The sequence below is a fragment of the Trichechus manatus genome, unplaced genomic scaffold (assembly GCF_000243295.1).
Source record: "Trichechus manatus latirostris isolate Lorelei unplaced genomic scaffold, TriManLat1.0 scaffold00045, whole genome shotgun sequence".
Taxonomy (NCBI): domain Eukaryota; kingdom Metazoa; phylum Chordata; class Mammalia; order Sirenia; family Trichechidae; genus Trichechus; species Trichechus manatus.
The window spans coordinates 8,538,869-8,544,701 of NW_004443981.1; the positions used below are offsets into that span (position 1 = coordinate 8,538,869).

Consider the following 5,833-nt stretch of genomic DNA (forward strand, 5'->3'; position numbering starts at 1 on the left):
AGGAGCGTTGCCATCTTAACAGTTTTAAGTCTTCCAATCCATGAATATTAGATATCTTTCTAGTTATTTAGTATTGTTTTTAAAAGTAGATTTTCTAACTGTTGTTTAGAAATGCAGTCAATTTTTATATTGACTTTATATTCAGCACCCTTGCTAAACACTCACTGATTCTGATAAAATATCTGTATATTCTTTTATGTTTTCTGTGTAGACATCATTTGTGAATACTTTATTTTATTTTTTGAACAGTAGTATGTGTATATTAATAGTTTTTGATTATTTGAACAATTGAATAAAGCGTTTGAATGATAGTTTTTGTTCCACCTTTCCAGTCCTGATACCTTTTATTCCATTTTATATTTCCTATCACAGGGACTAGAGTGCCTGACTTGTAGCTGGTATTCAGTATATACTTAATGAATGTAATGAATTTATACCTGTGTTGCGCATATGTCAGACATTGCCTAGCCTGGGCCTTTGTTATTTTATTTTACTTTGTTTTTGTTCTCCCCTCTCGTCTCTGTTATTGCTCTGGTTTCCATGCTAATCCCCCGGCCTCCTTTGGTCTTCTCCGTCACTATCATCCACACCTTGGCCCGATTGTTTTTCCTCCCAAAGGAACTGTGTTCCAGTCACTTCCTCCTAAGAAGCCCTCAGTCATTCCCTTGGGAATCCAACCACACTCCCAACAAAGTTTCCATGAGAAATTCAGGCTAATAACCCAAGCAACTTAGGATGCAACCCTTCTGAGCCGTAGAAGGCCTTTTCTGGGCCTTTGCTGCAGAGAATCTCAAATGAACAGTGTGGACCTGATTTTACTCCTCCACTTCCTTCTGGGTTGGAGTCATCTCGGGATAACTCAGGGGAAGACACTAAATAAAACCTTGAAACCAAGAGGCCTCCGTGACAGCACTTTGTTTTGCTTGAGTGACTGTGATGATAGTTCCTTGGTTATAAGGGCAGCACTAATTGTGTCTCCTTAGACCAGCCATGGCATTATCTTTCCTGTCCTCTAGAGTAGGGCAATGCCAGATCCCACCCCAGGGTCCTGTCGTTCATCCAGCACAACCTTCCTGAGTACCTGCCCCGTGCCAGGCACCGTGCTTGCAGCCAGGGACTCCAAGGCTTCCCTGCTCAGGGCTCACAGTCTAGCTAAGGAGACAGACAATAAACAAGAAAAGGAAGTACCTGGGGCTTGGATAGATGTCTGCCCAGGGCAGAGAAAGCAGTGGATCTCTAAGGTACTTGAGCTGTCTCATGACTTTTTGCAAAGGTTGGGCCATGGAGTCACCAGAATGAAAGAGAGGATCGATGTGGTGCTTACAAACAAGCCAACAGGTACAACTGCTTTGAAAAACAGTTTTGGGAGGACCTGTTGTTGTTGTTAGGTGCCATTGAGTCGGTTCTCTTTGTACAACAGAAAGAAACACTGCCTGGTCCTGTGCCATCCTCACAATCTTTGCTATGTTTGAGCCCATTGTTGCAGCCACTGTGTCAATCCATCTCCTTGAGGGGCTTCCTCTTTCTTGCCGATCCTCTACTTTACCAAGTATGATGTCCTTCTCCAGGGACTGGTCCTTCCCTGATTACATGCCCAAAGTATGTGAGATGAAGTCTTGCCATCCTCACTTCTAAGGAGCATTCTGGTTGTATTTCTTCCAAGACAGATTTATTTGTTCTTCTGATAGTCTATGGTATATTCAATATTCTTTGCCAACACAGTAATTCTTCTTCAGTCTTGCTTATTCGTTGTCCAGCTTTCACATGCATATGAGGCTATTGAAAATACCATGGCTTGAGGGGCCTGGGTAGCTCAGTCGGTAGAGCATCAGACTTTTAATCTGAGGGTCCAGGGTTCAAGTCCCTGTTCAGGCATTATTCTCATTTCCCACGCCTAGGAATATATCCTAGAGAAATAAGAGTTGTCACTCGAATAGACATATGCACACCTATGTTCATGGCAGCATTGTTCACAATAGCAAAACGATGGAAACAACCTAGATGTCCATCAACTGATGAATGGATAAACAAAGTGTGGTACATACACACAATGGAGTATATGCAACGAGAAAGAACAGCAATGAATCTGTGAACCATCTCATAATATGGATGAAACTGGAGGACATTATGCTGAGTGAAATAAGTCAATCACAAAAGGACAAATATTGTACGAGACCTCTATTGTAAAAACTCATGAAAAAGTTCACACACAAAATGTAACAATCTTTGTTGGTTACCAGGGATGGGAGGGGTGGGGGGGAACTAGGCAATAGATAAGTGGTATGTTGCGTAAAGGGTGAGACAGTACACAAAACAGGGGAAACTAGCACAACTTGTACAAGGAAAGGTCATGGAAGCCCCATAGACACATCCAAACTCCCTGTGGGACTGAATTGCTGAGTGAAGGGCTGTGGGGACCATGGTCTCGGGGAACATCTAGCTCAATTGGCATGACACAGCTTGTAAAGACAATGCTCTACATTCTACCTTGGTGAGTAGTGTCTGGGGTCTTAAAAGCCTGTGAGCGGCCATCTAAGATACTCCACTGGTCTCATCCCTTCAGGAGCAAGGGAGAATGAAGAGAACAGGATACAAGGAAAAGATTAGTCTGAAGGACAATTGTCCACAGCTACCAAGGCCTCCACCGGACTGAGTCCAGTACAGCTAGATGGTGCCCGGCTACCACCACTGACTGCTCTGACCAGGATCAAAACAGAGGGTTCTGGACAGAGCTGGAGAAGGATGTAGAGCATAATTCTAACTCACAAAATAAAAGGACCACATTTACTGGTCTAAAGGAGACTGGAGAAACCTCGAGAGTATGGCCCCCAGACACCCTTTTAGCTCAGTGGTGAAGTTACCTCCGAGATTCACCGTTCAGCCTGGGAGTGGACAGCCCCGTAAAACCAAATGAGACTAACGAGGTGCAGGAGTCTAGTGACAAGGGCCAGAAGGCAGAAGGGGACAAGGAAGCTGGCGATAGGGAACCCAAGGTTGAGTAAGGATATTGTTGATGTGTTGTGAGATTGTTAACCATTGTCATTGGGCAACATGTGTAGTAACTGTTAAATGAGAAACTATTTTGTTCTGTAAGCCTTCATCTTAAGTGAGAATAGAAGCACAATTGGAAGAGCGTAGTCAATGTCACTGAACTGTGCATGTAGAAATTTTTGAAACGGTGTATCTTTGGCTATGTGTATTTTCACCAAAAAAAAAGGTTGAGAAGTTAGAGGGTTGATATGTTGTGGGGTTGTTAACCAATGTCATAAAACAACATGTGTACTTCTGTTTCATGAGAAACTATTTGTTCTGTAAGCCTTCGCCTGAAGTAAAATTAAAAAAAAATAATTAATTAAATCACACAAAAAAATTAAAAAGGAAATACCATGGCTTGAGTCAGGCACACCTTCATCCTCAGAGTGACATCTTTGCTTTTTAACAATTTAAAGAGGTCGTTTGCAGCAAATTTGCCCAATGCAGTACGTCACTTGATTTCTTGACTGCTGCTTCCATGGGCGTTGATTGTGGATCCAAGTAAATGAAATCCTGGACAACTTCAATCTTTTCTCCATTTATCATGATGTTGCTTAATGGCTAAAGTCGAACATATGCATACCCTATACCCATCCTGGCAGTTCCTCTCCTGAGTATATGCATTGTTTTTGTTGTTGTGTCAATTCCAACTCATGGTGACCCTGTATGACACAGTAGAACTGCCTCATGGGGTTTCCTAGCTTGTAATCTTTACAGAAGCAGATCACCAGGTCTTTTCTCCTGTGGAGCCGCTAGTGAGTTCTACCTGCTGATCTTTCATTGTGCCACCAGGGCTCCTTTGTGTCTATGTAGCCAGCAGGGAATTGTGCACGTATCAATTTTACATCAAAAGAAAAAACTGTAAACTAATGTTGAACTCTAGTTAATATATGCATTTTGCAGTATTTAAGGGAAGTGTAATCATATCTGTAATTTACTTTGAAAAGCCATCTTCTTTTTGGTGCATTCCAAAGTAAATTACAGATATGGCTATCAATGGCCGGATAGAGGTCCAGGTAGATATGTGATAAGGGAAGTATGGTAGTATGGTAACATGTTAATGGAGTTTGGATTGTGAGTATGTAGTACTCACTGTTATAGTTTTTCAACGTTGCTGTATGTTGAAAATTTTTAAATATAGTGATAAATGCATACTTATGTTCACCAGGGGAACCCTGGTGGCATAGTGGTTAAGTGCTACAGCTGCTAACCGAAAGGTCAGCAGTTTGAATCCACCAGGCGCTTCTTGGAAACTCTATGGGGCAGTTCTACTCTGTCCTATAGGGTCACCATGAGTGGGAATCAATTCAATGGCAAAGGGTTTGGTTTTTGGTATGTTCACCAGAAGACATGTCCTAGAATGTTCATAGCAGCACAACTTATAATAGCTCCTAACTGGAAGCAACCCAAATTCCCATCAACAGTAGAATAGATACATGAATTGTGGGCATGTTCATATAATGGAATAAAAAAAATTTTTTTTAAAAGCCAAACCCGTTTCCATGGAATCAGTTCCGATTCATAGCAACCCTATAGAGTAGAACTGCCCTATAGGGTTTCCAAGGAACAGCTGGGGGATTCGAACTGCCAACCTTTTGGTTACAGCTGAGCTCTTAACCACTGCACCACCAGGGCTCCATATAATGGAGTACTATTCAAAAATCAGCATGAATCACTCAAGAAAGGACCTATTGTATTTATGATTCCATTTATATTCAAAATTCAAAAACAGGCAAAACTAATCTATGTCATTAGAAGTCAGGATAATGGTATTTGGAGGGGTAGGAGAGGAAGGGATAGTAACATTCTTTTCATGGCATTAAGTATTAAGACCTTGTCCATGTCGCTGTGTGTAGCTGTAGCTCGTTTTTTTCACTGTTATATAATATTCCATTGTATGGAATGGCCACAGCATATTCATCTGCATATTCTTGATGCACATTTGACTAGCTTCCAGTCTTTTGTTATTGCAAACACAGCTCTGCGCAGGCTTTCTGTCCACGTCTCCAGATGCAGGAGTTTCTATAGGGTAGACACCTGGGAGAGCAGTTGCCCAGGTGTCTTAGTCATCTAGTACTGCTGTAACAGAGATGCCACAAGTGGATGGCTTTAAGAAAGAGAAGGTTATTCTCTCACAGTCCAGTAGGTTACAAGTCCAAATTCAGGGAGTCAGCTCCAGGAGAATGCTTTCTCTGTCAGCTCTGGAGGCAAGTCCATGTCATCAATCTTCCCTTGGTCTGGGAGCTTCTCTGCACAGGAACCTCGGGTCCAAAGGATGCACTCTGCTCCCAGCACTGCTTTCTTGGTGGTATGAGGTTCCCATGTGTCTCTGCTCGCTTCTCTCTTTTATATCTCAAATGAGATTGGCTTAAGACAGTATCCAATCTTGTATACCTCATCAGTATAACTGCCACTAATCCATCTTATTACATCATAGTGATAGAGTTTACAACACATAAGGAAATCACATCAGATTACAAAATGGTAGACAATCATACAATACTGGGCATCGTGACCCAGCCAAGTTGACAGATATTTTTGGGGTACACAATTCAGTCCATGACACCAGGTAGAGAATAGGTGTCTCTTCACTTTTCCAGGTAATGGCAAGCAGCTTTCCAGCATGGCTGCACCAGTATATATTCCCACTAGAGGCCATGAGAGCTTCCCATGGCTCTCGTCCTCACACACACTTTGCTAGACCTCATACCTCTCTGGTCTCAGTGAATAGCATTCCCTAGGTCTGTCCACCCTGCCCATCCGGCAGCCAGTATTTCAGAGCCAGAGGGACTGTGAATGA

General features: G+C 42.4%; 1 non-coding gene across 1 annotated transcript; it reads left to right on the plus strand.

Moving 5' to 3' along the window:
* The first annotated feature begins 1,802 nt into the window (after nt 1–1,802).
* TRNAK-UUU (transfer RNA lysine (anticodon UUU)) lies at nt 1,803–1,875 on the plus strand. The gene has a single exon. It is a non-coding gene; the product is annotated as a tRNA-Lys (tRNA).
* The last annotated feature ends 3,958 nt before the right edge of the window (nt 1,876–5,833 follow it).